Source organism: Equus asinus, chromosome 9, assembly GCF_041296235.1.
Source record: "Equus asinus isolate D_3611 breed Donkey chromosome 9, EquAss-T2T_v2, whole genome shotgun sequence".
Taxonomy (NCBI): domain Eukaryota; kingdom Metazoa; phylum Chordata; class Mammalia; order Perissodactyla; family Equidae; genus Equus; species Equus asinus.
In genome coordinates, this window is record NC_091798.1 from 87,499,352 (window position 1) to 87,523,040 (window position 23,689).

A 23,689-nucleotide genomic window follows, 5' to 3' on the forward strand; every position below is an offset into this window, starting at 1 on the left:
AGTATTTTTTAAGAAGGAAAGTTGAGAAATATGAACAAACAACCTTACTTTTTAGCCAGATTAAGAAGGAAGTTGAGTATGTTGGCTGGAAACATTTTCTTTCTAAATGTGTGAGATGCTACAAATTTGAGGCTCAGTAGCCCAAATTTACGTAATCATTTTACTAAGATTTCCAGTGAAACGGCTGTTTATTTCATTTATCAACTCTTTTTAATGTGTTATTCTGAGGTAAGCACTAACATAGGTGCTGAAGACTCCAAGGTGAAGGATGTGGTTGATTCTCTATGAGCTTTGGTCCACAAAGAGACAAACTCAAACAACTATCCTGATTTGATAAATCTGTAATAGAAGTGTGTACACAATGCCATGGGAACACAGTGATAAAACTTGTGATTTAGTATAAATGTATATTATTATAGAATGGGGGAAATAATTTTACAATACTCAAAACTACACCTGTATTGTTTATATATTTTGGCACTTCAGAAAATCTTTGTGGGACCTTTGAAAAATTATCTTTTGATCTGAAAAATTTGGGGCTTGTAGGCTTGTGTTTTAGTGATGTGAGGAAATGAGTTTGTTACAGTTTTTAAAAATTATTTTTGCTATGCTCCATATATGTAACAAAATAGTTTTAAAATAATTGCTATCACAGGATGATGATTGACAAACATTAGCTTCAGGTTAAATGACTTTGTCTAGCTTTTTTAAAGAGAGGCTAATTTCGGATATTGTGCTCCGTTATTGGGCTGTTTGAAAAAAACAGTCCCAACTTTTTAATTTAAAAATAGATTCTTAGAAGAAATTGAAGAAGTTAATCAACTGCTCCTATTAAGAATTATTAAGAATCATTAAACATCACATATTGATGTGAAAGAAATATTGAGAGGAACAGATACACAGAAAACTGCACATAATACTTTATCATCTTGCGAAGTTCCCTTTGATTGAAGTAGGAGTAGGAATCATAGGAATTGGTTCTTTTCAGGTGCCATGGTCTTGCTTTTGAAATTTTTAGTAGATAGGGAACACAAAAGTGGGAGTATGTAGAGTTGTGCTTCTTTGACACCAACTAGCAAGATGTTTCTAGAATGAATTTTCTTGAAATGAGAGGGTGTGAGGTGCTCTTTGGCACTGGAAGGGGCAGGACACCAGGAGACAGCTTTTGAATAACGAGGTTTGTAATGACTGGCCCATTCTTTACTCCAGCTTTCTCTGGGTTTCTGATAACTCATAACCTTATTTTGCTTGGGACTTTGCTTTTCTAAGATGCTGACTACAACTGTAACTCTGTGTGACTTTTTGCTAGAGAATCAGCCACTGTCTGTGTGAGCACGGGCAGCTTGATCATAGTCTTGAGAGAATCTGACGGGTAGGCTGCCTTGGATCAGGTTCTTCCTCTGGCCCAGTAGGCTAGATATAGTCCTTAGGGATGACAATCCCTGAAGAAAGTTGTTCTGAAAGTGGTTAAGGGTAGAAAAGACAATGAAACATGTTTAATATACCACTTTAAGAAAGAGGAATTTTGTTATAAGGACTCATAAGCTGGGGAAAGAATTGAAACTGGAAAACTTAGATGCCAAGGTAGCTTCTAGCTTCTTTCTCTCTCTCTCTCTCTGATCACCCAGCCATTTCACGCAGGCTCTCCCATGGTGGATGTGTTCTCTCCACACCCCCCTCCCACCCCCCGCTTTCTCTCACATGCCCTCAATCATTCACACTCTACTTGTCTCTGTGTATAGGCTCCTCCTTTTGCTGCTGATCAGCCAGTTTTTTCTTGTTTATATCTGAGAATATTCAGTTTGACTGGCTAAACAAATTACCATCACTTTTTCTAAGCAGAGTTCTTCAAGCCTGCCCACCTCATTCACACACAGGTCACTGGTTAGCCTAGAAATTGGCTGCCCATGAGACAGTAACTACTTACTGATAGTAACAGATCAATGGTGCACCCCCAATTGAGAGCTGTGGCCATATAAATGAGAAGGGGAAGCTGGTGGGACCAACTAGCGGATTTCCTTAGTAAGAACACTGTTCTTTTGAAAAGGAGTTACCTACATTCGCAGATCTGGTACTTTTGGGAAAACTTGGGCTTTCAGGAAGGAAGAGAGGGAGGGAGGAGTGGGAAAAAAGGAGGGATTATTTATGGAATATTTAGAAGCCGTGCAAGAAGCTAGGAGCTTTCTGTTACTTCTTGTGTGATCAGCAAGGTAATTTAAGTGACATTCCTAACTTAAGTGAGTTGCATAAATAGAGTTTGAAGTTAAGCTTGTTTATCTGTCCATCCCCAGAGTCTGTGATTTTTTCCCCAAACACACTGTAGCATCTTATGACTTTGACTATACATTGGTGACATACCTTGCCTCGTGTTGTTACTTTAAGTAGATATGTATTCAGTACATGACGTGAGATGGTCTTGAGAATAGAGGGCATGCATGCCCTATTTATTCTTGAATATCGCCTGTCTATACATAGGTTTTCCTGTATTTGATTTTAATTTAATTTTTAAGTTAATTTTATTTTAAATGTTATTTCACCTACTGTATGATAGAATATTGCCTTATAGTAGTAAAATCTTCAACAGCATCCAGGACTAGTTGACATTTGAGATCAGATTTTTAAACCTACATTCATAATCAAATAACTTAGTATTGAATATTTCTCATTGCCTGGTTATGGTGTTTTTTCCCTACTTTTTGTATTAATTTGTAATTTAATACAGTAAAATTTACCCTTTTTGGTGTACAGTTCTGCAAGTTTTGACAAACACAGAAAGTAACGCAACCACAACCACAATGAAGGTGTAGAACAATTCCATCTCCTAAGAAAATTTCCCTGGCCCTTTGTAATTACCCCTTCCCCCATCCCAAGCCACTGATAACCACTGATCTATTTTCTGTCTCTATAGTTCTGCCTTTCTAGAATGTCATATAAATTGAATCATACAGTAGCCTTTTGAGTCTGCCTTCAGTCATTTATTATAATGTATTTGAGATTAATCCATGATGCTGCATGTATTAGTAGTTTGCCCTTTTTATTGCTGAGTAGTATTCCATTGTATGAATATACCACAGTTTATTCCTCATTTGAGAGATATTTGAGTTGTGCTAATTTGTGCCAATTATGAATTAAGCCAATATAAACATCTTCAAATAAGTTTTCATGTAAACATAGGATTGTTGTGCTGGGGTTTTTTTTTTGCTTGTTTCTTTTAGATAAGTACCTAGGAGTGAGATTTTTGTGGCATATGATGATATGTTTGACTGTACCGGAAACTACCAGACTGTTTTCCAAAATGTCTATACCATTTTACATTCCCACCACCAGTGTATGAATGTCCTAGTTGCTCTATATCCTCACTAGCACTTGCTATTGTCAGTTTTTTTATTTCACCCATTCTAATAGGTATGCTGTCATTTCTCATTGTGGTTTTGCTTGCATTTCTCTGGTGACTAGCGATGCTGAGCATCTTTTCATGGGCTGGTTTGCCATCCTTATATCTTCTTTGGTGAAGTATTTGTTAAGATCTTTTACTCATTTTAAAAGTTAAGTTTGTTTTCTTAAGCTCTCAGAGTTCTTTTTATATTCAGGATACAAGAATTTTATCAGAAATGTGATTTGCATATATTTTCTTCCTGCGTTGGCTTATCTTTTCGTTTTATTAATCATATCCTTGAAAGAGCCAAAGGTCTTACTTTTGATGAAGTGCAATTTATCAATTTTTTTCTTTTGATGATATATCTAAGGAATTTTTAAATTAACATTAAACCAATGTCACAGATATTTTTTCCTATGTTTTTTCCTAGATGTTTTATAGTTTCAGATTTTATGTTTTATTCTATGATACATTTTGAGTTAATGTTTATATGGTACAAGGTTTGGATTAGTGTTATTTTTTTAATTTAATTTTTTTTTTTGTATATTGATATCTAATTATTCAGGCACCATTATCGTTGAAAAGACTCTCCTCTTTCCATTGAATTGCATTTACATCTTGGTCAAAATAACCATATATGTGTGGCTCCTGTCTTCTTTTTCCACCACCATGCTGTCTTCATTGCTGTGCTTTATAGTAAGTCTTGCAATCAGGGTAGTGGGAGACCTCCATCTTTGCTCTTCATTTTCAAAATTATTTTGGTTATTCTAGTTCTTTTCCATTTCTATATAAATTTTAGAATCAGCTTTTGCTTTCTACAAAACAATCCTATTGGGGTAATGATTGGAATTGTGTTCAGTCTATAGAGAGTTTGAGGAGAATTGAAATAGTAACAATGTTGCATTTTCCTATTGTTGAACACCATATATCTCTGCATTTGTTTGTCTTCTTTAATTTCTTTTATTAGTGATTTGTAGTTTTCAGTACAAATATTTTTGTTAGGTTTATAGCAAAGGATTTTTATGATTTTTGTGATGCAATACATGGTACTTTTAAAATTTCAGTACCTAATTGTTCATAGCCTGTATATAGAATGTTTATTTTCTACCTTGTTAAGCTACTAAATTTTAGTTTTAGTAGCTTTTTTGTGGTTTCTTTTGGAGTTTGTATGTAAGCAATGATATCTATTTAGGATTCCAAAAAAGCGTACATTTTGTTTTGTTTTATTGGTGAGATCCTTAGGACGTGGGATGGGTGTTCTTACATATATGCCCTATGGTTAGGTAATTCTTATGATTTGTTTTGCTTTTTTCTGCTTGGTTGTTTTTAGTGTCAATAATTTGGTATCAGGAATCAATTTAATCAATATTCTTATATAGTTAGGATATGTGTTTTCATGAAAAATAACATATGGGGAAGTGAATATTTCTTTTAGTTCTCTCTGTGAATGGGATTTGAAAAAAATGTGTTTGTTACTTGCTGTAGGCAACTAAGATAAATAATAAAAATGGAAAATACCTTCTTGCTAGAGTTGTAATTCTTTTTGCATTGCTTAGTCATCATTGTTATGTAAGTAAAGAAAGATCTAAGCATTTTAATCATGTTCAAGACTACCTTCATATTTTATTTGATTTTGAAAAAGGAATTGTGACATCGCTTTAGTGAGTTTTCAAGACCTTAAAAATGAATCTTTAATTTGAACAGATTATGATGAATGAGAGGCATTTACAGCGTACAATTGCTATCTAGATGCAATCCTACTTTGTAGTGCTTTATTGATTTCTTTCCTTCTGCATTGCCACATCTCAGTATTTCTTCCCAATAATATAGGGTCATTGAAAACAAAATACAATTGATTCCAGCTAGTTGTTTTTCCCCTCAATCCAAAAATTTTCTTGTATTTAGTAAAAGAGTATTATCTAATAATTTTGCTTGCCTATTTATTTATTTATTTGACATTTGTTTGTGGGCATATATCCTAAGGCCACTGATTTGGACTAGAAGTTATGATGTAGAATTATGTTTTTAGGATTGATAAATGGAAAAGCATGGACTATTTTTTTTTTCAGATACTGCGTTTCTATCTCTACTTCCGTGAAGAAGACAAGATTTTTAAAGATACCTAAAGTCACGTTTTAGAGATAATACTCATAGTTGTTTTCTAGGTTTTAAGAGGCTATTAGCAAAATTTTGCTTCCTTTTCTATTCTTATTCTCTCCAACTCTTATTTTCTTTGTCCAGTATCCTAGGGGCCAGTCCTCGTGGTCTAGCGGTTAAGATTCGGTGTTCTCACTGCTGCAGCCTGAGTTCGTTTCCCGGTCAGGGAACCGCACCATGTGTCTGTCAGTTGTCATACTGTGGTGGCTGTGTGTTGCTGTGATGCTGGAAGCTATGCCGCCAGTGTGTCAAGTACCAGCAGGGTTACCCAGGTGGACAGGTTTCAATGGAACTTCCACACTAAGACAGACTAGGAAGATATTTTATTCTAGCACTTTCAGGTATTTATTTATTCAAGTAAATGAGAAAACTGATTTCTGAAAACTGTATTTCTAGAAAAATATTTCTGGAAATAGGAGAATTCTTTTGATCAGAAGACAGTGGTGAAGTCTGAGAAGTGGGACACTGGCGCTTTTCCTTGAGTCCTATAGCAATTGTAGTGGTGCTTAAAAGTCCTATAATTTCTTAAACACATTCTTCTACTCTAAATATTGTTACTCACTGGGATACTTAATGAAAACAGAACTTTTTTAGGAAACATAATTTCACAGTCAAGTCTGCTAACGTGTATCTCTATAAAATCTAAGAATTCTTAGGCTCTCCAGTGCTGCTTCACTCTCATGGAGTGTGATGAGAGAAAGGGGTTAGGGGAAGCCAAGGGTGGAGAAATACACATGGTGGTAGCTTCCTGTCCATATGTAGCTAGAATGATACTTCTGCTATCTGCATTGCCATGACACCCACTTTCCCTATAAGTCCATTTGGAAGTTCTTCCAAACAATTGTTTTCCTTTGTTTTGGCAAGAAAAACTTAAGCTCTGGCTGCCTTTTTTTTTTTTTTTTTTGCCTATAACCCATTGGCAGTAAAGGGTTTATAGTCACATCTCTGTCCCTATCTAAACAGAGAGCCAGGCAGTGAAATATAAAAGTTTTCTCACTGTTAATCTGTGACTTTGATATTTTAAAACCCAAGAAAATATCCATACTCTTGAAATTTAAACAACCTTTAAAAAAAAATGGAAATGATGCAAGAATCTAGTGGCAGCATGACTCTTTTTTTCTAACTAAATAGGAAGTGTTATACAACTAACCACGGCACATGGTAAAAGGCTCTCTCCATGTTCCGTTGGATGCTATTATTTAGTATAGATTATTTTAAAGTTTTATTTTTCAGGGGAAACAATCTCATTTTCAGTTGCTGATTGTGGGAATTATATTGTGTATGTTGAAATCACAAAATACTTGAAAGAAATTGAATATTAGCTTATTCAAGATAATTTTGCTTCCTTTCCTAAGCAAATTAAACCTTATTTAAGAACTTTAAGTTAGTTATGGACAAATGAAACTGAACTTCTGATACCTTATACAATACTCTATTAGATTGTTTATTTTTTGTGAAATCAAGTGTTTTTACAGTCTTTTGTTTGAGGAAACCTTAATATTTGGATAGTCGCTTTATATAAAGACTTTTATTGATGTACAGACTTGAATATACAAAAGGTTGCATTATTACTATAGTGATAGGAATCAAAATGAAGGATCCATTTTAGAAATGTGGTTAAGCGATATTTTGATTAGAAGTCAAGTTGATTATTTAAGAATTTAAGGCAGAAATCATTACTAGTTTACAGTTCATTTGCATTGTTTCTTATAATGTTATAAATATGGTTTTAGAACATCTTCCTAAGCATGCTGAGTTTCTTGGATATTACCCTAGTAATTCTAGGCATCATTACACTGTTTAAGAGACCAGATGCCCGGTTCTGACAAGCCACAGTAAATATAGGTAGTGCTACTACTTTGTGGAACAAATCTTTTGCTTTGACTTTTAGTTTTGTGTGGAGCCTTATGTCAAAGAGACAAGAAGGGAAGGAGAGGGTATCTTGAAAGAGATAGGAAGTAAAATACAAATTGAGCCAAGCGTTTACATTCAATTGTGCGTGTGGTTATGATTTCCTAAGGAATAAAAGTATACCACTATGTTCAGAAAGTCATGTGAGTTGGAAAAAGGATAGTTCAATCTTAAACCATGAGTTTCTGACACAAATTTGGTTTAAAAAGTAAACTTTTTTGTCAACATACACATATGAATTTTCTTATTTATTAAACTACCATCTGCTGTGCTAGGACTCTGCCAGGTGTCAGGAATACGAGATATGTGTTGCTTAAGTATGAAGTTAATATAGCAACAGTATAGAGAAAGAACTACGTAATGAGAAGACAGCCAGATAAGCAATTTCAGTGAAGTATAAGAGGTGCTTTGTTTAGGGAAAGTGCATGGCAGACAGAATGCAAAACTTCATAATTCACAGGCCATTGAGTAGCCTACTCGGGCGTTGCTGCTGTAGTGGGGAATAATTATTCCTAGACTGTCTGCTACTCTTGTCCCACCTACAGTGTCTTAAAAGTGAGAACCAAAAGGATTTATTTATAGGGATATAAAAATATCCAGTGCCGAACAAAGTAAAATTCATAATGTCTGGCATTCAGTCAAATATTACCAGGCAATGCAAAGAAACAGGAAAATCTGACTCATAATAAGGAGGAAAAGCAATCAAAACCAATCCAGAACTGACACAGATATTAGACTTAGCAGACAAGGACATTAAAACAGTTATTATAATTTTCTATATCTTCAAAAAGGAAAGATTGAATGTGTTTGCTAGAAATATGGAATGTGTAAAAAGAAGCAAATGAAAATTCTAAAGATGGAGAGTACACTGGATGGAATTAATGGCATATTAGACATTGCAGAAGCAAAGATTAATAAACTTGAAGACTTAGCAATAGAATTTATGAAAAATGAAACAGAGAGAGAGAGGGAAAAAAACTAAAAAAGAAGAAGAAGAAAAGTAGAGCAGCAGTGAGCTGTGGGACAACCAAGCAGCCTGATATACTTGGAACTGGAGTCACCAAAGGAAAGTAGAGAGCTGGAAAGACAGAAAAAATATTTACAGAGATCGTTTTGATGAAAAGTGTAAATTTAGAGATTGAAGTTTTTCACAGAACCCCAAGCACAAAATAAAAATGAAGAAAAAAATACACAAGTGCACGTGATAATCAGATTGTTCAAAACCAGTGACAAAGACAAAAATTTTAAAACCAGCCAGTAGAAAAGTCATGTTTATACAGAAAAAGAAAGATAAGAATTCTAGTAAATTTCTTGTCAAAAACAAAACAAGTGAAAAGACAGCAGAACAACATCTTTAAAGTACTGAGTCGGCGGGGGATGGGAATCAATCTAGAATTCCATACTCAGTGAGAACATCTTTCAAAAACAAAGGCAAAATAGAGACTTTTGAGACATACAAAAGCTGAAAGAATCCATCACTAGCAAACTTGTCTAAAATACGTCCTTGAGGAAGTCCTTGAGGCAGAAGAAAGTGACACTGAAAGGAAATATGGATCTATACAAAGAAGACAGAAAATTGGAAATTGTAACTGTGAATAAATGTATAAGATGTTTTCATTATTATTCCAATCTCATTAAAAGGTAAATGACTTTAAAAAATAACAGTGTAGTGTGTGGTTTATAACACATGCAGATGTACACTGTACGACAACAATAATGTAAAGGCTGGGAGGAGAGAAATGGAAATATACTGTTATAAGGTTCTGTATGCTATTCATGAAGTGGTTGAGTTTTCTTGAAGATAGACTATGATAAGTTAAATATGTATACAGTATAAATATGTATACTGTAAACCCTAGAACAACCACTAAAATAAGAAAACCGAGAGCTAATAACCCATCAAAAGAAATGACAAGAAATTATTTAAAAACATTCAGTTAGGAACCAGTCCCATGGCTGAGTGGTTAAGTTGCGCACTCTGCTTCAGTGGCCCAGGGTTTCCCAGGTTCAAATCCTGGGTGTGGACATGGCACCGCTCGTCAGGACACACTGAGGTGGCATCCCATATGCCACAACTAGAAGGACCCACAACTAAAAACACACAACTATGTACTGGGGGTTTTGGGGAGAAAAAGGAAAAATAAAATCTTAAAAAAAAAATTCAGTTACTCTAGAAGAGGGCAGAAAAGAGGAAAAAGGGAACAAAGACTAGATGTCACAAATAACAAGATGATAGATTTAAACCTAAACGTATCAAGAATCACATTAAATATAAATGATCTAAACACCCCATTTTAAAAGCAGAGATTGTCAGTGGATGAAAGCAAGTGCCAACTATATGCTGCCTACAAGAAACCCACATTAAATGTCAAAAAACAAATAGATGAAAAGTAGAAAGAATGGAGAATAGTAATCAAAACAAAGTTGGTGCGGCTATATTAATGTCAGAAAAAGATTTCAGAGCAAAGGGATATAGCAGGTCATTTCATAATAGTTAAGAAGTCAAAGAAATTTTCATGTGTGTGTATATATAATATATATATACACGTGTATGTATGTACACACACACAAGGAAACATTATTCATCCTTAAAAAAGGAGAACCACCATTTGCAACCACATGGATGAACGTGGAGGACATTATGCTAAGTGAAATAAGCCAGACACTGAAAGAAAAAACTGCATGATCTCACTTTTATGTGGAATATAAAAAAAGTTGAATACATATAAGCAAAGAGTGGAACAGTGGTTACCAGGGGTGAGGAGGTGTGGAATATGGGGAGATTTGGGTCAAAAGGTATAAAGTTGCAGTTACATAAGGCATATAACTCTAGAGATTTAATGTACAGCATGATGACTATAGTTAATACTGTATTGAATACTGGAAATTGGGTAAAAGAGTAGATTTCAGGTGCTCTCATCACAAAAAAATATTGTAACTATGTGAAGAGATGATGTATTAATTAGCTTGACTGTAGTAATCATTTCACTGTGTATATGTATAATAAATTATTGTGTTGTACACCTTAAATATAAACAATTTCAATTAAAAAAATTTTAAATAGTAAAGAGGTCAGTTCATCAAGAGGATATAGTAATCTTAAACATTAATGCACCTCTGAAGAGAGCTTCAAAATACAGGAGGTAGAAACTGGTAGAACTGTAAAAAGAAATAGAAAAATCCACAACTGTATTTGAAGATACCACTCTATCAATAATTGATAGAAAAAAATAGATAGAAAATCAGTAAGGATATAGAATGTGGAAACAACACTTAACTAATTTGTCCTAATGGACATGTATACAACACTCTACCCATAACAGCAGAATATAGCACTCTTTTCAAGTGCATGTTAAATATTCACCAAGATAAGCAGTATTCTTGGCCATAAAACAAGTTTCAATAAATTTAAAAGGATTCTAGTCATACAGACTATGTTCTCTGACCAGATGGAATTAATTTAGAAACTAATAACAGGAGGATATTTGGAAAATGCCCAAATATTTGGAAATATTTTGAACTGTGTGAAAATGAGAAATAAAATATAAAAATTTGTGGGTTCCCACTACAGCGATACTTAAAGGAAAATTTACAGCAATAAACACCTGTATTAGGAAGAAGAGTCTCAAATCAATGACTTCAGCTTCATCTTCAAGCAAGTAGAAGAAAATAGCAAATAAAATGAAAGTAAGAAGGAAAAAGGATGTAATAAAGATCAGAGTAAAAATTAATGAAATAAAAAACAAAAACTGTAGAGAAAATAAATGAAACCAAAAGTTGATTTTTTGAGATCAATGAAATTGATAAATCGTAGCTAGATTGATCAGAAAAAAAAGACAATAACCAATATCAGGGATGAGAGTGATGGCATCATTACAGATTCTATATATATTAGAAGATAATAAAAACTTCATGCCAATAAATTCTACAACTTAGATGAAATGGACAAATTCCTTGAAAGATACAAGTTGTCAAAGCCCACTCAAAAAGAAATTGATTGCTTCTTGGCCTTTTGGCTAAGATCAAGTGTAGTATCTCTTCTTACCAGTTTAATATCTGATATGTCCTCTGTCCAAGGATGATGTATTAAATGAATTTTTGAAGCAGGGAGATGGCATAGGAGCTTGCCTTGTCTACTCCACGCATCCACCTGCTATTGCAGTTCTCCTTCAGGGGGATAACTGAGGTCTGAATAAAAGACTTTTACTAAAAAAAAAAAAGAAAAAGAAATCAATAATCTGAATAGCTCTTTATTTGTTAAAGGAATTGAATTTTTATGTAAAAACTTGCCCACAAATCAAAGTTCAGACGCAAATGGCTTCATCAGGAAGAAATAATACCAATTCTACATAAACTTTTCCAGAAAGTTAAAGAAGAGAGAATACTTCCCAACTCATTCTACAAGGTCAGCGTTATCTTGCCGCCAAAATGAGACAAAGACATCCTAGTAAAGAAAACCAAGAACCAGTATCCCATATAAATGTAGATGCAAAAATTCTTAACAAAAATTAAACAAACATAATCCAACAGTTATAAAAAGGATGTTGTACACTAAGAGGAAGTGGAGTTTATCCCAGGAATGTAGGTTGGTTTAACATTTGAATATCAGTCAATGCAATGTGTCATCTCAGTAAACAGCGAAAAAGCGTTTGACAAAATCCAACATTCATTGTTTGTAACTCACAGCAAACTGAGAATTAAAGAGAACTTCCTCAATAGGATAAAATCCAGCACTGACATACTATTTTCATGGTAAAATACTGAATGTTTTACCCTGGCAGTCAACAATAAAGCAAGTGTGTCAATTTTTACTACTTCCATTCAACATCATACTGGAGGTTCTAGCCAGTGCACTCAGGCAAGAAAAAGGGAAAAAAGGCAAACAGAAAAGAAGAGGTAAAATTGTCTTTATTTGCAGGCAACATGATCATCTATATAGAAAACCTAAGGTGGAAAAGGGCAGTGATGTGATACGAAGCTCAACAGATAAATAGGGGCCAGGCCATGAAGGTTTTTTAATCTACAATAAGGGGTGCCCAGAGTTTCATAAGGGCAATTCATAACCATTAAACATTTTTTGCATTTATCAGATTTGCAGTTAGAGAGTGTATTTTGATTGCATTGTGGAACATCTGTTGAGGACTGCCTTAAGACTCAAGACAGAGACTTTAGATAGAAGTCTTTGGAAATAGAAATAATGTAGATGCAAGATGATAGTTGCCTAGACTAAGGTGCTAATGGTAGAGATGGAGAGATGTGAACAGATTTGATAACTGTTCAAAGATGGAATTGACAGAACCTTTACTGCATGTGGGGGATGGGGTATAATGAGGAATGCAGGGCGACTCATGTGTTTCAGGCTTGGGAAACTGGATAGGTAGTAGAAGTGTTCTCTGAGATAGGTAACATGGGAGAAGGAATAAGGTTGGTGGTAGGAGGTGGGAAGATGAGATGAATTTTAGATATGTGGAGCTCGAAGTGCTTTTCGATAGCCAAGCGATGATGTGCTAGAAGCAGTTTATACAAATATCTGGGTAAGGAGACAAGTTTGTTTGTTTGTTTGTTTGTTTTTATTTTTTAAGTTTGAGTTCATAATAGTTTACATCATTGTGAAATTTCAGTTGTACGTTAGTTGTCTGTCACCACATAAGTGCTCCCTTTCACCCCCTCTGCCCACTTCTCACCCCCCTTCCCCTGGTAACCACAGAACTGTATTTTCTTTGTCCATGTGTTTGTTCATATTCCCCATATGAGTGAAATCATCTGGTGTTTGTCTTTCTCAGTCTGGCTCATTTCACTTAGCATAATTCCCTCCAGGTCCATCCATGTTGTTGCAAATGGGATGATTTTGTCCCTTTTATGGCTGAGTAGTATTCCGTTATATATATGTATATACCACATCTTCTTTATCTAATCATCAGTCATTGGGCACTTGGATTGTTTCCATGTCTTGGCTATTGTGAATAGTGCTGAAATGAACATAGGGAAACATATTTTACTTTGGATTGTTGATTGCAAGTTGTTTGGGTAGATACCCAGTAGTGGGATAGCTGGGTCGTATGGTATTTCTATTTTTAGTTTTTTGGGGAATCTCCATACTGTTTTCCATAGTGGCTACACCAGTTTGCATTCCCACCAGCAGTGTATGAGGGTTCCCCTTTCTCCACACCAATAACAACACCTGTTATTTTTACTTTTAGTGATTTCAGCCATTTTGACAGGCATAAGGTGGTACCTTAGTGTAGTTTTGATTTGCATTTCCCTGATGATTAGTGATGTTGAACATCTTTTCATTTGTTTATTGGCCATCTGTATATCTTCTTTGGAAGAATGTCTGTTCACATCCTCTGCTCATTTTTTGATCAGGTTGTTTGTTTTTTTGTTGTTCAGTTGTGTGAGTTCCTTATATATTATGGAGATTAACCCCTTACCGGATATATGATTTGCAAATATTTTCTGCTGAGTGGTGGATTGTCTTTTTGTTTTGATCCTGATTTCTTTTGCCTTGCAGAAGCTCTCTAGTCTGATGAACTCCCACTTGTTTATTTTTTCTTTTGTTTCCCTTGTCTGAGAAGATGTGGTATTCAAAAAGATCCTTTTAAGTTGTATATCAAAGAATGCACTACCTATATTATCTTCCAGGAGTTTTATGGTTTCAGGACTTATCTTCAAGTCTTTGATCCATTTTGAGTTTATTTTTGTGTGTGGCATGAGATAATGGTCTACTTTGATTCTTTTGCTTGTAGCTGTCCAGTTTTCCCAGCACCTTTTATTGAAGAGACTGTCTTTTCTCCATTGTATGTTCTGGCACCTTTGTTGAAGATTAGCTGTCCATATATGGGTGGTTTTATTTCTGGGCTTTCAGTTCTGTTCCATTGATCTGTGTGTCTGTTGTTGTACCAGTACCATGCTGTTTTGATCACTATGACTTTGTAGTACATTTTGAAGTCAGGGATTGTGATGCCTCCAGCTTTGTTCTTTTTTCTCAGGATTGCCATAGCAATTCAGGATCTTTGCCTCATATGAATTTTAAGATTCTTTGTTCTATTTCTGTGAAGAATGTCATTGGGCTTCTGATTGGGATTGCATTGAATCTGCAGATTGCTTTGAGTAGTATGGACATTTTGACTATGTTTATTCTTCCAATCCATGTGCATGGAATCTCTTTCCATGTCTTTATGTTGTTATCTCTTTCTTTCAGTATTGTCTTATAGTTTTCATTGTATAAGTTCTTCCCTCCTTAGTTAAATTTATTCCTAAGTACTTTATTCTTTTTGTTGCGATTGTAAATGGAATTGTATTCTTGAGTTGTCTTTCTGTAAGTTTGTTATTAGAGTACAGAAATGCAACCGAGTTTTGTAAGTTGATTTTGTACCCTACAACTTTACTGTAGTTGTTAATTATTTCTATTAGTTTTCCGATGGATTCTTTAGGGTTTTTTGTATATAAGATCATGTTGTTTGCAAACAGTGAGAGTTTCACTTCTTCACTCCCTATTTGGATTCCTTTTGTTCCTTTGTCTTGCCTAATTGCTCTGGCCAAAACTTCCAGTACTATGTTGAATAAGAGTGGCGATAGTGGGCATCCTTGTCTTGTTCCTGTTCTCAGAGGGATGGCATTTAGTTTTTCCCCATTGAGTTGATGTTAGCTGTGGGTTTGTCATGTATGGCCTTTATTATGTTGAGGTAATTTCCTTCTATCCCCATTTTGTTAAGAGTTTTTTATCATAAATGGATGTTGCATCTTGTCAAATGCTTTCTCTGCACTATTGAGATGATCATGTGGTTTTTATTCCTCATTTTGTTAATGTGGTGTATCATATTGATTGATTTTCGGATGTTGAACCATCCCTGTGTCGTAAAGAGACAAGTTTTGAAGTGAAGTAATAGATGGGAAGATACCAGATGATAATTGAAGCCATGGGAATGGAAAAAATTGCCTTGGGAGAGGATGTAATACGAGTAGAAAGTGGGCTTGGGAGAGAAACCAGTTTATAAAGGAAGAGGGACATGAAAGTGAGATTAGGAAGGGTGAATCAAAGGGGTAAGGGAAAAACCTAGAGAAAGTGTTATGGAAAGAGATGCTTTTGGAAAGGAGAAAGAGGGTAATATTGTCAAATGCTGCTGAGAGATGTCTTAACTAGCAATTATATAGAGGTTACTATGGACCAAGCACTGTTGTAAACAGTTTTGCATGTATTCATTTAATTTTCTCAACAATCCTTTGGGCCAGATATTGTTAGATCTCAATTTTGCAGCTGAGAAAAGTTAGGTACAGAGAAGTCAAATGACTTGTCCAAGAACGTGCATAGCTAGTAAGTGACAGAATCCAGATTTGTACTCATGCAATTTGACTTTATAATTTGTGCTCTTGACCAGCAACATAAAAGAGAAAAGTGACAAATGGATTTAACAATAAGGCTTTCACTGATAACTTTAGTCAGTTTTAGTGGATCGATGGGGGCAAAAATCTGATTGGAGTAGAACAAGGAATGTATGAGAAAGGGGAGGTGCAAACAATTCTTTCATGAAACTTGGGTGTGAAAAGGAAGAGTAGGGACAATAGGAGAATGCTGTTTGAAATTTAGGAAGGGCTTTCTTAAGATATGCAGAACTTAAATAAGTTTAAATACTGATGAGAGCAGGTAAGTAAAGAGAAGGGTTGAAGAGACGTGGGAGTTGGGGGGGGACACAGAGAGCCTCTGAACAAGATGTAAAGGCAGTAGGGAATGGGATCCATAGCAAATATAAATGGAGGGCCCCCAGGAGGGGTAAGACCTCTTTTATTGTCACAGTGGGGAAGAAGGGAAGCATGGATGTGGATGCATATAAACTTGTAGGTTTCCTGCTGTTCCAACTCCTTCAATCTCAATTTCTCTCTCTCTCATAGATTTGAAACAGAGATGAGAATTCTCTGTGTCAGCAAGTTACTGCCCATTTAACTTGGACTTCTGTTGGCTAAAGGGGAGAGGGAAGAGCATCCTTCTACTTTACTATTGAAATACAGGTTTCTAACACTGAGCTGGGGAAGTCTTTCTGGTACTCGCATGGAGGACTTTTTACCACTTTTGAAGAATCACATTTGCAATTACCACAAAATGAACATACTACTTGGTATTCCCTACTGGGGTAATTCTGTATTGATAGAAAAGGTCAAGTATAAAGATAATGTGCAAAATATTCAGCTAGAGGTGATAGTAATCATGATACGCAGTATTTCTTTATAAACAATTGTCTAGAACATGGGGTCAGCAAACTACAGCCTACTGCCTGTTTTCGTAAGTGAAGTTTCGTTTGGAACTGTATTGGAACATAGCCACTTCCATCCTTGATGTGTGTCTGTGGCAGTTTTTGCACTACAATGTCAGAGTTAAATGGTTACAGCAGAGACTATGGCTTGCGAAGCCTAAAATATTTACTATTTGGCCCTTTCGAGAAAAAACTTGCTGACCTCTTGTCTAGAATAATAAAGCAGTAAAGACTTGGAAAAAGTTTTTGAGAAAAAGAAGATACTAAAAATGTGAAGGGAGTTAGAAAAGTAAAAGATATTTAGGATATATTGCTAAATTAAAATATCACTTTACAAACCATTATAGATTATATCTTAACCTCATTTTTATTTTAAAAACATATTAAAATATTAATATTAGTTGTTTCTGAATGGTGAGATTACACTTGATTTTTATTTTATTATTCGTTCTTATGTGTTTTCTGATTTTTCTGCAGTGAACATGCCTTACTGTGTTATTAATAAAACCAACTAGTAGTAGACTAGGACGAGAATATAGAAGCTAAAGCAAATTAGAATGTGACGAATAGGGACTTTGGCAGGAACAAGCAAAGATGAGATGTCCTGGAAGGTGCATTTAAAAAATGCTTATTGTTGGTTACCAAAAAAGTTGGAGAAATTTTTTGATCATGCCACTAAAAACACTTTTATGTTAATTCCTTATATTTAACCCGCGTCTGACATGAGCGCTGCCTGAAAACATAGTTTCCCACAAAAAACAAAAAAGAGAGAAAAGAGACTTACATAAGTTATAAATTATATTTAGGCTTTTTTTCCTATTTCCAAAGATATAGATCTTTAAAGTTTAGTTTATGGAGATGTTCTTAATTTTTGTGATTTGTAGACAGTGCTTTATATTACTAATTTATTTTTAATTTGAAAAATTAAAATCAGTTATTTAGCAATAAATAAAACCTATACTTTAGTATGTATGAAGTTGAGGGCTTTGCTTTATAAGAAGTCACAATTATGTCTTTGAAAAAAGGTGAACAGCTTTTATTTGGGCAAAAATAAGTCAAATTACAGACAGTAATCTTTTCAGTGAGGTACTGTTATTAACCAGATGCGACTTGAAGTAGTTTAACTGTGATGCTCTATTCTAATATCTGTGCTGTGGCACTACACAGGTGCTTACTGTGAAGTTCAGTGGATCTTGACAAGTATTAAGCTGATTTCAGTGGCTTTACTGTTAGGAATCATTCAAACAGAAGAGAAACCAGTTTTTATCAAATCTCGTATTTTAAGTCAACATACTTTTTGTTTAAATTATTATTATGAGTGACATTTATTATCTCTGTAGTGACCAGATCAGTTGTTGAGAGCAATCTCAAGATTGAAACTTAGGACACAAACTACTGACTTGCCCATAAATTGTCATGCAAAGCAGACAGACAGAAACCCAAAGCAAAAACAAGCCAAAAGACACTTGTTCTCTGGGTCCTTTAAATATGAGTCTATAAATAAGTTGATGATTTATTAACTATAATTAAAATATAACTTGTAAGAGAAATTCTTATATATCTTTGTTAAAAAAAAGAATGCAAATCAATAGAAAATGAGCCTCAGAACAAGAATATATGTGGGTATATGTAGCGTTTTTATGTAAAATGTAAAATTTGAGCCTGTGTATCAACTAAAAATGTAAATAATTATATAAAATTAAATAATTCAATTATACATTTATAATTAAACACACATATATACATGTGTATAATGTGTATGTATGTGTATAATTATATCCATCTGTTCCACTGACTAGTGTGACAGTGAATAATGGAATGATTTTGAATGAAAAATTTCAGTAATAAGTATATTTAAAAGAAATTTCCTGTTAATGAAATCCATTATATTATGGAATTCTCTTAAAGGGAAGTGGTAGAAATCTTGCTGCTTGTTATTTAACAGTGCACTGAAAAAATCCACACATTGTTGGGAGCAAACTTCATCGGCCGGAGATGTACAAGATATCCTAATAGATCTTATCTGTATCTGACATTTATTTTTCAAGTTGAGTTTAATCATAATGTAGACTGGAATCTGTTTTTGTTGCTTATGCAAGCACCCTCTTTTTTTTTTTTTAATTAATGTGTTTCTCATTTATTCAGGAAGTCTCTAATGACATTTGGGGAGGGGAAGACTTATTAGCTTCCTTCCTGAGTAATGCAGCTTTTATTTCTTGTTGCAATTGTGGTCTCAGCCAAAAACCAATGTTGGACAGAAGGACGGAGTAAGGAAAGAGGATAGAAGGGAGGGAAGGGTGAAGGGAGGAAGGGCTAGAAAGAAAAGAAGAAAAAACAAAAAAGGCAAACAGGAACATTAACTATACTAACAGTTCACGTGTATAAAAATGTAAGAAATTGTAAAATGTTCTGCTAAAACAGCAAGATCCTGTCTTTGTCTCATTTCTACTCTCTGCTCCTCTGATGATATCATTCTATTCAAATATAAATAAATGAAGCAATATGTATATTTTTGGTGACGATGTTGCTGTTACTGAATTTCTAAGTAATGGAAACATTTTAAAGGAGAGTTGTTCTGGTTATACTTTTTTCTGAATTTTCGTATGACTACTGGAAAATAGCTAGCCATCTCATCTAGCTTTCTAAGTTTACTTCAGTAATATTTATTAACATTGTGAGTAAATTCTGCCAAAATCTGAGATCTGGGAGATAGCTGGGGAGTAGTGAGTGGAGAGGTGCAGGGCGGGGTGCATCAACTCCTGTTGGGTAAAGAGTTTCAGCATTTGATCATACATATTTGATTTAACGACTTTTATATTAAAAGCTATGGAAGGTAAAATTTAACAAAATCCTAGCTGATGGGGATTTTGAGAGGGAAAAGTTCCTGGAGGGAGATGGATTTCAAAAGGCTCACAAACACTACTCTGAGATACTAAAATGACACTTTCTAAAGCATCCTTAGGGTTTTGAAAGGTAACTATTTGAGTCTTCTTTCCAAATTATTATAATGCTGCAAGTATTAGGTTGCATTCCACTCTTCATTTGTCAAAGATCAAGTGTCTCGTCCATTTTCACAACTTTGCTTTCAAATTTTGCTCCACATGAAGTGAAGAAAAAGTAAAACCAACATTTTGGAGGATTGTTTCCCCCTTTTCAAATCCTTCTGAAATAAATCCTTTTCCTGAAAGATTCTCATATTTTTATAATTAATCTCTCAGCCTTTGTGATTTCTGTAAATCTGCAAGTTGTCTTAGAGAAAATAAAACATAAAAGGTAGTTACAGACTAGGGTCACGAGTTCCGGAATATGTACATGTGCACATTTCATCATGGCTCTGTTCGACCTTACGATACATTTATGTGGAAAGTAAACTCCGTGTTGTTAATCAAATCACTGAGGGTTTAAGTGACTCCCCCAAAGCCACATAGAAAATGGGTGATAGGGCTGGAGTGAGGATCCAGGCCTTCGCGGCTGATGCTCAGCAGTGATGCAGTCTCATTATCGCCATCGTTTTTTGGATTCCTACTGGGCTCGCAGTCCTCCTCCTGGCAGTTTGTATCCTCCCTCAGAAGCTCTGACCTATTTTTAATGTTGCCTTTGCGAGTGAAGAGATAATATTACATGCTGTGTTTTACACATTGCTGTGGAAAATGGATGAAGAAAAATTTATAAATTCCGTACCTACTCGGCATTTTCATGCTCTTTATAATTACAAAAAGTCTATCACCATTCAAGTCATGAGTTAACTAAAACATTAGACTATCTCAAACTGTATTTTGTTCTACTCCCTCCTCCCCCATATGCGTACCCTCACATTATTTTCTGTAAATCTTGTTTTAGTTTGTTTTGACTACGTAAATCTCTGGTTTCTTCATATAGTTTCTGATTATAATTTGATAAGTGCTTTATTCTCCTTAAATATGGGTATTTATTCTAAATATATATAGTATGTGAAACCAAGTCATTTGAATGTAACAACTAATGCTGAACATACCTCGTAGACTCTTGTTTGCTTACGTATCTCCCAATACAGGAATTAACACAGGTATTCACACATTCAAGAACTCGCTTCGTGTGTTGTTAGCTTCATGCTACAAAGCGAAATAAATCTGTTTCCAATTTTTTCCTAAACCCAAATGAGTATACCTGGGAAAGGAATATGAGAGAGATCACAAATATGTATCGAAGGTGGTTAGTAAAACATGAGTTTTGCTCACTTATACCTTTTAATACTCAATTGTTTTCTTAAAATAGGCTGCATCTTGATGTTAGAAATTCCCTGAAATGTATAACTAGCATAAAAAGTATAATAACTTTAAAAATATTTAATAGATATCAGCATCTTAAAAAAATAGTCTTGAGCCAGCCCTGATGGCCTAGTGGTTAAAGTTCTGCGCACTCCACTTCAGCAGCCTGGGTTCAGTTCCCGGGCACAGAACCACACCCCTCGTCTGTCAGCAGCCATGCTGTGGTGGCGGCTCACATAAAGGAACTAGAAGGACCTACAACTAGACTATACAACTAGGTACTGTGGCATTGGGGAGGAAAAAAAAGAGAGAGAGAGCGCAAGATTGGCAACAGACGTTAGCTCAGGACAAATCCTTCCCAGAAAAAAAAAAGTCGTGTAGGTATTAAAAAAAAAATTACATATGACATAAAAATAAGCATAAATTCAGTTGTTTCTGACTACAATTGATAAATTATACATTTTTTAATTCCAGAAAACTTAATTCTATACCATGTTCAGTACTGAAATATAATTACTAAATCCTTTACTTGACAGGTGACCATCAAAAAATTTTAAGCAAGATTTAAATTGAGAACTTTACTGGAGGAAATTCAGTTCCATTCCTTTATGTAAGAAAAATACTTTTAATAAGTAGTAGAGAATAAGTAGAAAATTTCCCTTGGAGAGTCATTTGTTATTCAAGGTTTCACATTGAGAAAGATTGATTCTAGACTTCCAAAATGTTATGTTAACTCTGCATAAAACCAACATTTGTATTTCTAAAAGTTTTTAAATTATGAATATAATAAAACTCCAAAAATGGATACCTAAGGTGCTTCACTTGAAATGCCATTAAGTAGGAAACCTGTGCTTGTGCATGTGTTAAATATCCTCTGAATATAAAAATCATCAGATTTATTGTTATGAAGCAGATACATATACTTAAGGAAAAATAAGGTCATGTTTTTCTAATTTCTGAAGTCAAATGTATTTTATAATGTAATGAGATAATACAGGAGAAAAACCTTAGAGGCTATTTAGTTAGCTGTTTTAATAGTAGAAAGAAACTGATTCATGGTTAATTATAATAATAACATGAGCTTTCTTTTTTCTATGATTCCTCTACTTATAGTAAAATATGATGCCTGTGTTTTGGGAGCTCAGAACTAGCTTGATAAGTATAAGTTCTTATCCATGATTCTATGGAATATAAACAAGATGCCAAGTCCTAAAATTATGTGGTTAATCAAGTAGAGATTTATCAATCATGTTAGATTTTTGTAGAGAATGAAATTGTCCCATTCAACTCAGTTAAAATCAACTGAGGGCTATTTTGAAGTTTTAGACCATTTGTGCAAATTCAAAATAAAGATTAAATAGTGGATCAGTGTGATTTTTTCATCCCTCTGTTTTTAAAATATTTAAACTGTTGCTTTTCATTTTCTCATTAATGAAATTACTTTGGTAAAAGAATTTGGAGTAGTTTAATACGATGTGTTTGTAACATTATTTATTGAACACCCAACTATTAAGTCTAAGGTGGTGAATGAGGTTTCGTTGGATAATAGAGACTATAGGACGTTATCATGGTCTTGAAGTAAAGAGTCAAAACCCAACACATGAAAAGTTGAACAAAAAAATTTAATGTTGGTGTCAGAGATAAAAATAGTATCAGAAGCATAGTTATGCTTTCCAAGTTTCAGAAAATGGACTTGGAGTATAAAATATAGCTAAGTACTAATTAACGTTTAAGTACAACAACGTAGAGTAAAATTCATTTACGCTGAAGTTTAATCAGTCCAGCAACAAGCAGGAGTAAATGTATCAGAGATACTCTTTTATTTCTTTGAACTGTGAATCTGGACATGTATCTTTAAGATGGGAGTTGGGGGGAGAGTATGGGGAAGTGTAACAAAAAAGTAAAGGGGATGTGGTATCCTTTTGAGAGAAGATTGCTATCTAGGAAAAGATGGCACAAAAGGAGAGAATGGATACACCAAAACCCATTGACCTTAAGATTATAATTTCTTATGGTGCTTTAAAAAATCATAATGTGTTATTAACAGGCAGTCAATCAATAAATGTTCAGTAAAATCACTGTCATAATAATAACTCTTTATAGAAATAATTTTTGGACAGATCATTCATTTATTTTTTCAATAGATACTATCAAACCATTGTATATGGAGGGTATTGAGGTGTAGGCACTCTTCTTCTTTCCAAGGGGCTTATAGTTTTAGCGTGGTGGAGCAGATGCATATACAAAACTATAACAGGATGCAGGATACATGTAGGAAAGTAGTAGAAATAAAGCCTGGAAACCCACTTCAGATTCAGAGCACAGAGGGCCTTATTATAAGGCTAAGAAATGTAGAATTAATTTAGGTAGATGGGATTCATGGTAGATATTTGAATGTGTCAGTGACATGATTAGAGCAGAGGTATTTGATAGTGCCATTTGACATTGTCAGAGCAAAATGAGGGATTGAATGATGAGAAAGATAAAGGCAGAAAGGTAGATCAAATGCTATTTTATTTCAATGGTACAGTTAAGGTATGGTAATGACCGAACCAGGGCTTCAACATTATAGATGAAAAGGGAGAAAGATGATTTTGAAAAATTTGGAAATTCAGAATTTTTAAGCCTTGGAGTGGGATGGTAGCTCATCAGTTACAAGTTTACTTTGATAATTTAAAACATGTGACATACCTTGCTCATTAAGCATTTACACTGCTCTTTCTTAGATAAAAATGAATTAATATCCTAAT

General features: G+C 34.4%; 1 protein-coding gene and 1 non-coding gene across 14 annotated transcripts in view; both read left to right on the forward strand.

Moving 5' to 3' along the window:
• Positions 1-23,689, forward strand: part of SSBP2 (single stranded DNA binding protein 2) — a 290,537-nt gene that overhangs the window by 155,617 nt on the left and 111,231 nt on the right. The gene's annotated exons all lie outside the window — the stretch shown is intronic.
• LOC123289102 (U2 spliceosomal RNA) lies at positions 11,441-11,630 on the forward strand. The gene has a single exon (XR_006532869.1). It is a non-coding gene; the product is annotated as a U2 spliceosomal RNA (small nuclear RNA).